The sequence below is a fragment of the Mytilus californianus genome, unplaced genomic scaffold (assembly GCF_021869535.1).
Source record: "Mytilus californianus isolate M0D057914Y unplaced genomic scaffold, xbMytCali1.0.p SCAF_6, whole genome shotgun sequence".
Classification (NCBI taxonomy): Eukaryota; Metazoa; Mollusca; class Bivalvia; order Mytilida; family Mytilidae; genus Mytilus; species Mytilus californianus.
The window spans coordinates 29,338,470-29,352,622 of NW_026262712.1; the positions used below are offsets into that span (position 1 = coordinate 29,338,470).

Genomic DNA, 14,153 nt, shown 5'->3' on the forward strand with positions numbered 1-14,153 from the left:
CGAACGCTTTTAGCCCTTAACACAACATGAGCAATATGACTAAAAGTGACAATAAAAAAAAAGAATACAATGTAGTCAATTCCAACTTACAGTTAAACTAAACGCATGTCAACGACGCATGCACATATGTCATTTGCTGACTCCTATTTTCGCGTTTCCTAGAAAGCCCGAGTTATCTATATTTAAGTCAACGCGGTCAAAATGGAAATGTATAATGTCAACATGAGGAAACGTGCTTTTACTTTGTGTCAGATTAGTCATTAGTTAACGATCGTGTACTACAGATTTTGCACATTTATCTGTACATGAACTTGACAGTAAACGTATGTTTTTTCTTGGTGTTAACTATATTTTTGAAAATATTAATATGTGTATTCTATTTTGGGGAATATTTTTTACAATACAGTTCTGAGTTACAGAGACAGCTCGACTAAAACTGTTATTTTATTTATGCTATTGCATCCATGCCAGAATTTTAAACAGACTTTTGTTAATGACTGCCAACAAACATTTGGGTCAACGTGAACCAAAAATGCTCAAATTTATGAAAAGAATTAGCTCAATTGTTAGGTACTTAGACCACGTCGATGAAATAACTGTAAATAGAAGGGGAAAATATCAATTTTAATATTTTTACAATAAAGGAATTATCAAAACAAATATCTTATCATACATGCACATAATGGCTTAGTCTATTAATAGAAAAATTAATTGTGTTATTCAGTGGTGATGTGATGAATCAAAGCATCCAGGGTGCAATGACTAACTGCTTTTACATTTAGTACAAGTAGTAAACGTGCGTTTACTGGCAATTGAATTAGAAAACGATACGTGTTAACGCGAAAGTAAACGTGAAAGTTAAAGCGCGTTGACAGTTTGTATCTATTAAAATTTTGAGGTAAGTGCCGAATAAACGTGTCGTTTACACAAAGTGCACGTAAGTTAACGCTGCCTTAATGTTTTTCCGGTCGTTTACATGTTATGCTTTGCCTGCACTTAACTGTGAATCAACTTAGAAAGTTTAAAATAGTTTTTTAATTCTTCAATTTGGTTAAAGGTTTTGTTAATCTATTCTAATTTTTTTCAAAAATTCCAAAATTGCAAAATTATTGATAAAAATCATCAATTAATGGCAATAGCTTGGTCATTTTGGCATATTTGTAGATCTTATATGGCTATTATATTTTTCTAATCTACAATTTCTACTTGTTTATCGTAGTTTTCAAGTTAATTTACAAAAACACAATATTTGTAAAAAAAAAAAAAAAATTGTCATTAAAGGACAATAACTCCTTTATGTGTCAACTTTTTATTTTAATTACTTAATATTAATGATTTTTTATTTGCCAGTGTAAAAAGTTCCAAAACAATTTTGTGGAACGAGTCTTTTCTACACCATTGGTCTGCTTTAATGATAACAACGAACGTGTTACAAAACCAGATGTCGTGCACATGTTAACGAAAACCATTTTGACAGCAGACGGATAATTGTCTATGTTTTAACTCAATCTCGTCAAGATTTGTGTCATTAAATGTTGATACTTTCAAAAGTGTGTTGGAGCATTACTGTTAATGGTATAAAAAGTAAAAAAAAATGATATTGTATCAAATGATTATAAAATTTTAAACATTCAATATCAAATAAGGAAATATAGGGTTTACGTCAATGAGACACTAAACGGCGGACTTCATATCTGAATCAAAGACATGAAGAGGTCAACATACGATAAACAACAAATAAATATATCCTTAAAATCAATCTTGTCAAGAGTGAAGTAATATGTGTGTCTTTTTTTTTTTTTACTTTCAAAATTTCGTTGGAGCATTATTGTTCACTTGTAATTAAGAAAATGACATTGTAACATAAAAAAATAAAGAAAATGTGGGGTATGCATCAATGACCCACGGCGGACTTGACATCGGAATCAAAGACATCAAGTGGTCAACATACGGGTAACAACAAGTGAATTTGTCCTTAAAATTAGGCTAGCTCTAGATATCCCGAATATAGAAAAATAATGAACCAATGCAATCAATGTGATATGTATATGCCTGTCCAACGTCATTGGTGATATTTTAATACCACGAGATGTTACGAGATGAATCAAATCGCACATGTGTACGGTAAAGGTCTTTTTCGAATTGAGTCATTGTAATGCCAAGATCAAGTCAACACTTTCAATTTAAGTAAATATACGAGTAAAAATCGAGAAAAATACAAGAATAATAACAAACAAACCTTCAATTTTAACAAGTTGTGTAGTTAGGATAACAGTGAGATAAAGTACAAATATTCATATTGATCATATGAGGAACAGAATGGTTTTACACTTTGCAACTGGTATAAATTTATTTTGTATTTACATTGTATCATAGGTCAAATTTATTTGTTCAGTGTATGTTCACTGGTGTTAATATGTCCTTTGATTGAGTTAAGCTATTTCAGTTGAAATTTTATAGTGTGTCTTTCTATGTTGTGATGTTACACTATTGTTTCAGAAATAAGATGAAGGTTTGGTACCATTAAAACGTTTAAACCCGCTGCATTTGTTTGCACCTGTCCTAAGTCAGGAATCTGATGTTCAGTAGTTGTCGTTTGTTGATGTGGTTCATAAGTGTGTCTCGTTTCTCGTTTTTTATATAGATTAGACCGTTGGTTTTCCCGTTTGAATGGTTTTACACTAGTAATTTTTGGGGCCCTTTTTAGCTTACTGTTCAGTGTGATCCAAGGCTCCGTGTTGAAGACCGTACTGTGACCTATAATGGTTTACTTTTATAAATTTTTACTTGGACGGAGAGTTGTCTCATTGGCACTCATACCACATCTTCTTATATCTATAAGATAGATCGATAAGATAACTTATTTTTATTATAATTCAAGGTCAAATTGAATGTTCACATACTTTCGTTTATGACATGAAAAGATTATATTAATCAAACTGTTTGTATTGGATCTATAGGTTTAATTACAGATTGATATACATTCTACAGGTATTTTTATTGGATAAACACTAATAAGGTGTATAAAAACATAACTGTCAAATTATAATACTATTTGACATTATTAACAATATACGTATATGTATCAAACTTTGTAATGAAGGTACAAAAATCAATTCCAAAAAACGTCAGATTTTTGTTGAACGAACATTTGCATATTTTACTTATAACAATTTATACAAAAGCATGATATTATTTTTTAATTGGTAAAATGCAAACCACGAAGAGGCGGATTGTTTGTATTCATGAACGAAATAATGTCTTTATGCATGTTTTGACATGAACAAATATTTTTTTTAATAATTGTACTATTATAACAAGAAAATATAATGCAAAGGTGACAAAAGGCAAACAAACCTTAAATTTAAAGGAGTGAGAGTACATGCATACAAGATATCAATGTTTGTACTATTGATCATATGACAAATATATATATAGATAACCTTATAATACTAGTCATACGATTGATAAGTTAACTTCATATCTTTCTATGTCAAGGTGAATTTGAATGTTCACTTTTTTTCAAATTATTTTCCAACGACCAAAATACTCTTTATATAGCAAATACTGCATACTTGTTTTACATTTTACATGGCATCAAACCTTTTTCTAAATAGTTGTGCGACAGGCAAAGTCGGATGACTGGTAAGTTGAGAAGAATAGAACAGTAACTATTCACGTGATCAAGGTGACTAAATCCAAAGTTTGCTTGTATCAGTTTTAAATAGTTTTTAAATGTTTGACAGTTCCTGGTGAAGTTAAATCCAGAGACGCGCTTTCGGCGCAGGAAGTAAAGTGTTTATTTCATTTTTACACCACCCAATGAAACGTTTTACCAAATTTCTATTAACATGAACCACAAGACGGGTAACAACTATGAAGGAAAATTTTCAACACCTCCGGAGCACCTGGGATCAGCTCATTCAGTTTGTCAACAAATTATATTCTATGAAGATGATGCTCTATCACTAAATAATTTAATATTTGGTGTCAATGTTGAACGCATCTATCCCATCGAACTTGAGACAAAGGTAAGTCTGCCTCATATCTTGACTTACATCTATAAATTGACAAACAGGGTCGGTTGAAAACAAAATTTTACGACAAAACAGTTGATTTCAGCTTTCCAATTGTGAACTTTCCATTTCTATGTAGCTACATTCCGTCTGTATACGGAGTATATATCTCCCAATTCACACGATATTCCGGGGCTTGTTTTTCCTATCATGATTTCCTAGATAGAGGGTTGCTGCAAAAGGAAGCTATTAAACCAAGAGTTCCAAGTGGTAAAGTTAAAAACATTCCTTTGTAAATATAACCCTTCCGGAGCACCTAAGATCACCCCAATTTTTGGTGGGGTTCATGTTGCTCAGTCTTCTGTTTTCTATGTTGTTTTTTGTGTACTGTTATTTGTCTGTTTGTTTTTCTCTTTTAGTCATAGCGCTGTCAGTTTATTTTCGACTTATGAGTTTAAATTGGTATCTTTCGCCACTTTGTTTGCTTTTGCTATAATTGAAAACGATATAAGGAAAAGAAACATATATCAAAAAGAGAATATCATAAGGCTTTTTTAATATCATACCTGTATTAACCGGGTTCAACCCGAGACACCAATATTATCCCAAGAGCTCTGCTCGAGAGATTATAATGGTTGAGGGTTGATACGATGTGTGCTATTAAAAAAGCCATATCATTTACACTTTATTATGTGCATGTACCTCAAGTAATCACGTACAACTAATTTAGATGGTTTCTTTTCAAAAGACATGACGTTAAATATTTCAGGGATTTGATAAAGCCTTTTTAACTGTGAACGATATCGGTTTCGTGACGTCATACACGATATTAAAAGCCTTTGCATCCGACTGATATCTATATTATCATGGATGCCTGATACAGCTCGATTTGCATTGCTTGTATTACACATGCAATTAACTTGTATTTTCTACTAATTATACAATAAATTCGTATACCACATATGCAAGTATGGAGTATAAAGTTATAAGTTACATTTGGCCTCAGTGATAGGAAATGTTGTAAACATAAGCGAATATCGTCTCATTAATCACCAATAACTGCCTTCTCATTTAGTTAAAAAAACATTGATGTTGGTTAAACGAGTCCATCTTCCTTGCACAGTAGTTGCTTGTATTGTTTACCATAAGGGGATATGACAACCACGTTACATGAATACACTCTAGTAACGTAAACGTTTCCGTTTTGGTCTATGTTAATGCCACGTGGATTATTTAGAATGCTTTTATCGTTTAACTCCCACACTTGTGCTCCAACAAATATACAAGAAGTGTTTCTTCGGATTTTTACAGAATATCTTCCCATCATGTGTTGCAAAATATGACAACTAAGGCGATAAAGTGTTCGGAATTGTAGTAATGTGATAGCCTGTACAAGATACATATGCAATTTTTTGTCTTCAACACAGCAGATCAATGATTTGCCGTCAAAATTAATGCAATGCCATATGGATTCTTAGGTAAGTCAATGAACTTAAATACTTTTCGTGAAGTCATGTCAACAATACTGATATCCCGATGTTTTATTGAATATCCAGTGGATGTAGCAAATGTAGTTTCGTCAAAACATAATAAATAAAACGATCTGATTGGTTTTTAAAGTGAAATGGTATATTCAACATTTCCTGCAGTTTTTATTAATTTTACTTTTTCATTATTGGTTTCGTAGTTTATAATGAGTATGTAACCTTTTATTGTGACGCCAACACCACGTAGGATACCACACGTAGTATTCAGTTTTCGTTTGAAATCCAACTAAACTCATTCTTACAAAATCTAACACTAATTGTGACCGATGTCCCCTTTTATAACTTGATATAAGAAATGCAAATGATAATATTCAATAAAAAATCAATGAAAAACTGAACTTTTTTTTTTTTTTATTTCATATATTTTGTGTTTTGTTGTTTATTTTTGTTGTTTGTTTGCTTGCTGTCTCATTGGGACTTAACACACATGTCCTTTTATAAGCATTTATTTATGATCTTCTCTACCATGCAAGACATTTTATAAATAAAAAAACCTATATAAGTATATATGTTCCGATCCCCCCTAAAAAAACCAAGCAAATTCAAAACAAAAGACATGAAAAATTCCCCAGAACAAGAAATAAAAAAATTTAATGAACAAAAAATCCTAACAGAAACTCATGGATTTCATTACAAATATCTTGTTTAGAAGTACGAAGTGTTATAAACTCTAGCGAACTCGGTTTCATTTATTACTTATAGCTGATTCTACACTTTGTCAAAGAAAATTCCTGTCGGCCTCTCAAGACCATCTTTCTCAGTCAGTATCTCTTTACACTGTTTTCCGCCAGGAGATATTCTATCCACATTACATGAATCCATTCCAGTAACAAAAACGTTCTCATTGTTGTCTATGGTATTCCCCGCGGACGATTTAAAAAAACTTTCATCTATGAACTCCAAATCGAAAATAAGCCAAAATTAAATTTAAAACACAACCTAGACATTTGACCTTGATTTAGTTTTTATTTTGGCGGACCAATGACCTCAAATCAAATCCAGTAGGACTCTATCACTTATGGTTGATGAATTACGTATGTCAAATACATAAAAGGAAATAACTCTCATATGAAATCTCCAAATCTCTTCGGTGAAAATTATTCTTAAGGTCCTATGGATATAACGTTAAATTTGGGAAAAAAATTTTGCGTTATCTATTACGCTTGCAAAAGAGTAGTAAACACACGAAAAATAGTGTTCTTGAGATGACACTTAAACAGTAAAGTATTCTGTTGAGCAATGTCAATTCTAAAAGCGTATGAACTGTTAGATTTTATTTATTAAATATCTAAGCTACATCTATGAAACAATCAAAGAAACAGCAAAAACAAATATTTGGTGGAAGAAAAAAGAATAATCAGATGAAAATCAAAAGGTCTTTCCATGAAAAAAGTGGAGAAACTTTGTTGTAAATATAGTGGTATGCTATATGACTCTATAAGTGAAAGGGTTAGCTAGCTATAATACCAGGTATAATCCACCATTTTATGCATAAGGAAATGCCTGTAACAAGTCAGGAATATGACAGTTGCTTTCCATTCGTTTAATGTGTTTGAGCTTTTTATTTCGCCATTTGAAAAGAGGCTTTCCATTTTGAATTTTCCTTGGAGCTCGGTTATTTTTATATTTTACTTTTTTATATTAATGACAAAAGTCTTCTTGGATAAATATTTCATTTAAAAATAAGAAACGTTACTAGCAGCTGATTCCTCACTTTGTCAAAGAAAATCGCTGTCGGCCAATCAAGACCATCTTGCTTGCCAAATATCTGTTTGCACTGTTTTCCATCCGAAGACACAATAACCACACTACATGAATCCGTTCCTGCAACAAAAATGTTCCCATTGTTGTCTACGGTTATTCCTTGAGGACTATCTAATAAGCTTTCATCCTTGACATTCCATACTTTTGCCCCACTATATAAATAGCAAGTTACTGTTTTTGTATCTGGATTTTTTAAGAAAATCTGGTCAGCATTATGAAAACACCGATGAGATAGTGTCAGGGATTGTAGTGAAACTGCAGTCTGTATAAGATATCACATGTAAGTCTGTACCTCCAACACACCAGATCAATGATGTACCTCACAAGTTGGTACTCCGAGGCGGGTGGGGAGCAAGAAGTTGAACTGTGGTTTATTTTTATCAATAGTACCGCTTAAGTCGACGCTAGGGGCCGTCTTGACCTTGTTGTAGGGTATGAATGATTCGTTCATTGTTAAAAACCATACATCAACTGTCAAGGTGAAGAACAGGAATAAAAGCCCTGTTCATTGATAATTTTCTATGTTTTCTATGTATTGTGTGCTATTTTGTCCCATGTACGTTTACTCAATATCCTTTCATTTTCTCTTCATAAGTAATTTCAAAGGGCAAACTAGGTTATTCAATGAATTTTATTTCTTTTCTCTTGGTCAGATCCATAATACTGATACCGTTCTTGTCAGTAGATAATCCATTTATCTATGTACGCTACATCAAACGCACGGTTGTTTTTAAACGGGATGGTTTATTAAACTTTACTTTCGGAATTAATTGTTATTATTTTTTTTATTGTTATCATCGTAATTTGTTAAAATAAATTCACCCTTACTTGTTTCGCAACACCCAGTGAGGCATATACAAGTTATGTCCATTCTTTTTTCGAATTTCAGTTGTACATCTTCAATCAATTGTTTTGCTTTGGGAACCATTCTTTGGGCTTGTCTGTCTTTCTTTCTACGTATTTCAATGTTAATAGACGGACTTTTCCTGACTTCGATGGAACCAAATAAATAGTCAGAATATCCCGTAACTTAGTATTTATTGTACTTTCTATGTTGATTCCCTCTTGATACTTGTTTTTATTTATTAACTTGATATGCTGTTCGTATTCATTGATTTTCGCCTAAATTTCTCTCATACTAAGGAATGTTTGCAGATTCTTCGTGTTTTGTATTTCTGACTTCATCTGATTGACTTCCTTTGATTTATCTTGAAGTGAAGACACAATCGAGCGAATCGGGTTGCACCAGTAAAGTTCAATTTGGTCAAGTTCTTTTATGAACTCCTCTTTCAGTTTATTGACATACTGGATAACCTGCTTATTAGCTCACCTGTCCCAATAGGCCAAGTGAGCTTTTCTCATCACTTGGCGTCCGTCGTCCGTTGATTTTTACAAAATCTTCTCCTCTGAAACTACTGAGACAAATTTAACCAAACTTGGCCATAATCATCATTAGGGTATCTATGTAAAAAAATGTGCCCGATGATCCAGCAATGTTCAGCAAAGTAAGATCTACAAATAAGTCAAATGACCAAAATTGTCAATTGATCCCTTAAGGAGTTATTGCCCTTTATAGTAAATGTTTTCGTAAATTTTTGTGATCTTTTGCAAAAATCTTCTCCACTTAATCTACTGGGCCAAATAGAATTAAACTTTGCCACAATTTCAATAGGGTATCTTGATTGATAAATGACCCTATCATCCAACCAACATGGCCGCCATGGTTAAAAATAGAACATACGGGTTTACTATAGAAGTCTTAGGGAAAATTGTAAACAAATAATTTCAAATGGTCACAACTTGAAAACTAATTTAGATCATGTTAAGGGGTCCTCAGCAACTATTGTAAGACCTAAATGGGATGACTTGCATTTATTTCAACTACTTGGCCAAATTAAACCAAACTTGGCCTCAATCAATATAAGGGTATCTAATACTATTAATTAGGATTTTAACCTTATTTTACATGATTTCCAAAACAACAGTAGTTACAGGTGAGCGACACAGGCTCTTGAGAGCCTCTACTTTAAATGACAAATTTGTGAAGCTATTTTTTTCTATTGATCTGTTATATTTTCTATGTTGGACACTCTGTCTTTACGAATACGAGTAATATAATCAAACAGGTCGTCAAGGCTCTGGTTGAAGTCAGCAAAGGACTCTGAAGTCTTGACGACCCTCACGACCTCCTCAAATGGAAGTTTTTCCCCACATTTCCCAGGATCCTTAATGCACGTCTTGCATATTGGACTCTCGTGCTTAATGCATTAGAGTTGACACATCTCATTGTGGTAAACGCAACGTTGTTTGATGTCGGTTACAACAGTTCTTAATAAATGGTAATCTGAGATAAGAATGGTTTTGTGATTTCGTGTTGCCTTCGAAACATTGTGATGTTCTCTACAGTCGGAACACATTGGTTTGTCACACTACATACACCAGTTAGTTGACAGGGATGGTTGGTGTTGAAGATCGCAAACAGTGCATACTGATGTACAAGAAGCCATTGATGATGCCACAGTCATAGATTTTAAAACTATATCATAAATGTTTGTGCTTACTGGAAAATTTAGGCAGAGAAATATACTTATAAATTCAATAAGTAGATTATAATTGTGTTACAATTATTTTAGATCAATGACCAGTGCACGGGAATAACAACAATTTCGTGCGCTGAAAGCCCTTTTCAGTATTTACCTTCAACGGGAAGGCTTAAACCCAAGAATGTTTAAAATCGAAAGATAATTTTTCAAACTTGTCAACAGTTTTACGACAATGATAGACCAAAAATCAATAGCCAATTGCAAATAAGGTCAACTTGGCCTGAGTAAGTTGTAAATGGTCCGAGGACACAGTTATCGTCCTTTGATTTTCGTTGTCTACGAATATAGTCCCTAGTGTGGGCAGTGTATAACTTGCACTCGAAGGATAATTTTTCAAACTTGTCAACAGTTTTACGACAATGATAGACCAAAAATCAATAGCCAATTGCAAATAAGGTCAACTTGGCCTGAGTAAGTTGTAAATGGTCCGAGGACACAGTTATCGTCCTTTGATTTTCGTTGTCTACGGTTATAGTCCCTAGTGTGGGCAGTGTATAACTTGCAAAAATTTTTCATACACTTTCCCAATGTATTTCTTTATATTTTATGCATGAAATATTAAGTAGGAGGATGAAATTACATGTTAAAAAAATTGGGTAAAGAATTCTATGTAAAGTAGTGATTTGGTCCATTTAAAATGCATAAAAAATTAGTATGCCTGAAGCTGTCAAACTGAATTATAGACCCCCTTAACATAGAATTGTCCATATTTTGAGTTAGAGCTGTTAGACTTTTCTATAGTTTTGATATTATTTGTCCCAAAAGTAGTACACTACACTGTTAACATCTTTTTGAGATAGAGCAGGTGCGATTTTTTAAATTTTAATTGATTGTTCTAAAGAAATGCATTACGAAATAACTGTGTTCTCGGGCCAAATAACTCTTGAATAAAAAAAAAGTTTTGCATTTGATTAGAAACTATAACTATATAAATTATATACTACTGACACTTTTGTACCAGATACACCCATGTTGGAAAATGCACACCAATGGTATAAAACTACAAGTTATATAAAGAAAGGAAAAACAATTATTTACAATCACATTTTTCTAAATTTTTTGCAGTTAATATTTTACAGCACATTGTATATACATTGATGTATAACAAATAAATCTGTAAAAACTTAGTAGAAACGAACGATTGATCAACATTTTGTTTTAAAAAAAGCAGCAATACATCATGACGTTGTTTTTATTTAATAACATCGGGTTGTCAGTTGATTAATACGGTAGCCCTATGATATTCAGAAAACTGAACTGGCTGCCCAGAATCTCACTGTCGGAAGAAGAACGAAGCAAAAGCGACTAAGTTATAATATGCATTATTGAAAACAACAAGACAAAAATCGTTGCTATTGTGTTTGTTATGAAAAAATAAGTTGTAACTCTGGTTAATAAATATAATTTCTCACATCGATTGACAATACAACTGGTATAAGCAAGGGTACTTTTGCACACCTCTGTTGGTGGTGTGAATCATCAGGAAAAACGGATAAAATCGATTTTCCTCTATTGCAGCTTTATATTTGTGTTTGCAGATTTCATTAACAAAAATGAAAACAAGACTTTATAAATTTCAAGCGTACGAAGGGCTTTTCTTGATTTGTCTTCAGGAATGCTCAAAGCCGAATATTTTAAAGCCAATAATGTATAAGAACCGAAACAGTTTAGGAATTATATGACAAAACATGACTCCAAAACTTTAGCTGAATTGCTGGAGGGAGTTGACAACTGAGTTTATTTATAATTCATCAAATTATAAATGGCCAATTTTAGAAAGGTTTTTCAATAAATAGGCAGATATTACAATTTACATCTTAAATAAATAAACACGTTTGACAAATATATAGCACTTTGGTTCCATCAAAGATAAAACAGACAGTTTACATGTATACGAAGTTAGGAATCGATAGTTGATAAAAGCTGGAAAATGCTGAATGCATTTCAGAAAAAAAATGTTTTTAAGGGGATATATATAACCCAAAGAAATTGTTTTCCAAATCCTTAGAACCCTTATTCTATCAGTTCTTTTAATATTCAAATATACAACAAAATGTAACTCATTTTTTATTCTTTTAAGTGACAATTTTCCCTTGCGAATCGATAAATCATTGACTGTTGTTGTTTACGCGCACTGGCAATCATTTCATGTAATTAAGGTCAAGCAAATCGGTAATATATCTTAGCTTATTTACTGGTTACAGTTTCTAATTAAGTTATTTGTGTATTGCCTAAAACCGCCATTTTTTCCATATATCATAATATTGCTTCTATCTTAGAATATGTATATTCTTAGCCTGTACTGTAATGGTTCTACAAAGAACTGCAGACGTGAAAAAACAGTACAGAAAAAATTCAATATGATTCATACCGGAGATTAATCAATTGTCTATATTCCATGCTATATATATATATTCAATGATTTAAAAAAAATCAAAACGAAATCACAAAAACGTTAAATGCAAACGTATTATTAAAGGCGATATGACATGTGTTAAATGACTATCTTAAATGCTGAAAATTCGTGGTTTTGTGTGTTAGTTTCTTGTCAACTCGTTAACGCTGTACCCTCTATGGCGTGTCACACCAGGTAGCTATAGTTATAGATTATTAACAAACACATTATAGATACCAGGCTTATAATTTTGTATTTAAGACCCGCTTTTTATCTACAAAAGAATCATCAGTGACGCTCGATTCAATAAAATTAAAAGGGCAATTCAAGTACGGAGTTGATGATCTTTGAGGACCCAAAATCCCAAAATTTAGTAACAGAAGATTCTTTCGTAGTTGCTTGCCAACATTTTCACGATCTTAAACTGTAGGAAACATAACTTCTGTTAAAGAGAGGCGAAGGATACCAAAAGGACATTCAAACTCACAAGTCGAAAATAAACTGACCACGTCATGGCTAAAAAAAAACCAAAGCAAACAACAGTTCACAAAACACAACATAGAAAACTAAAGACTGAGAAACACGAACCCCACAAAAACTGGGGTAGCGCATGCTTCCAAGACCATCGATTTTCGTCTTTTAGTTAATGAAAATCAAAAGATGAAAATATTGGGGGCTATCATTGTTACCATTGTTACAACGCAACGATTATTCACTGTTACTTAGCTTGAAAATTAAAAAGTACACAATTGGAAGGATCTGTTCAATTTAAAATAATTTCCTTGCCGATATATTCATATGACATAATATCTTCGGTGTAGATCTTTTATCTGTTGTATATGTTGCAAAAAGTGAAAAATAAAATTCACAAATTAATGACAATTACTTAATCATATAGGTATTTTTGTAAATCTTGTATGGCTGATATTTTTTGCTATTTACAATTCTTTCTTATTTATCATAGTTTTCATAGTGTATTGTAACACTAAATGGTCATGTTAATTTAATTTGAAAACAGCTATCGTTAATAAAATTCCAAATGATTTCCAGTTTTATAATGTTGCAAGATGTAATCAAAATCAATTATAATTACCTAAATGTTGTTCAGAACAGGGCATAATATCAACAAACTGTCTTAGTCTTTGTGGTACAATAAGGATTCAGAAGACTGTAGAAAGATCGTATCTGTGTCAATGATCACAAAAACAGTCTAAAAGGGCCATCTGCATGCCACATAACTATTTCTAAGGGTGACTTTTTCTTAAAATTTAAGATAAGCTTTCGGATATGTTCCTTTCCAATATTCAACAATGTTTTAATTGTCATTTCCAGTCATGTTACTCTCTTCGTTTACTTTTAAATAAGCCCCTTCTTGTTTGTTCTCTTTAACCTACCTAAATTGACCTTAAAGCCAAGAAATAATATGAAATAGTCATGATTTATCGCGAAAAAATTACCTGAAATTTTACTATAAGCAGAGTATGAAATCCTTATTGAAATGTTTCAACTCCCCTCGATCGAACTGGATGTGTCAGTTCCAAATGTATTACCAGGTATTTATCTAAGAGCATTTATCGAAATCTAGGACATGTAGGAAAAAATTAATTTTCAACTAATACGATAAACATTGTCTTTCCAATTTAAATGTATTTAGTGTACTTCTCGTTACTTGTCAAATGAAGTCTCTACTAATAGTTGATAATTATTGCTCTTTATTTCAGGTAAAATGTAAGGGATAATAGATCATTTGCGGACGTGTAACCATTTTGACATCAACCTATTAAAAAAGAACAGGCACAGACAGATGCAAAAACGACTCTTTTAAACT

General features: G+C 32.3%; 2 protein-coding genes and 1 long non-coding RNA gene across 5 annotated transcripts in view; 1 reads left to right on the forward strand and 2 right to left on the reverse strand.

Moving 5' to 3' along the window:
- Nucleotides 1-14,153, reverse strand: part of LOC127705049 (transcription intermediary factor 1-beta-like) — a 605,637-nt gene that overhangs the window by 13,538 nt on the left and 577,946 nt on the right. The gene's annotated exons all lie outside the window — the stretch shown is intronic.
- Nucleotides 1-14,153, reverse strand: part of LOC127705046 (uncharacterized) — a 43,804-nt gene that overhangs the window by 3,037 nt on the left and 26,614 nt on the right. The window lies entirely within an intron of this gene.
- Nucleotides 1-14,153, forward strand: part of LOC127705055 (uncharacterized) — a 35,644-nt gene that overhangs the window by 650 nt on the left and 20,841 nt on the right. The gene's annotated exons all lie outside the window — the stretch shown is intronic.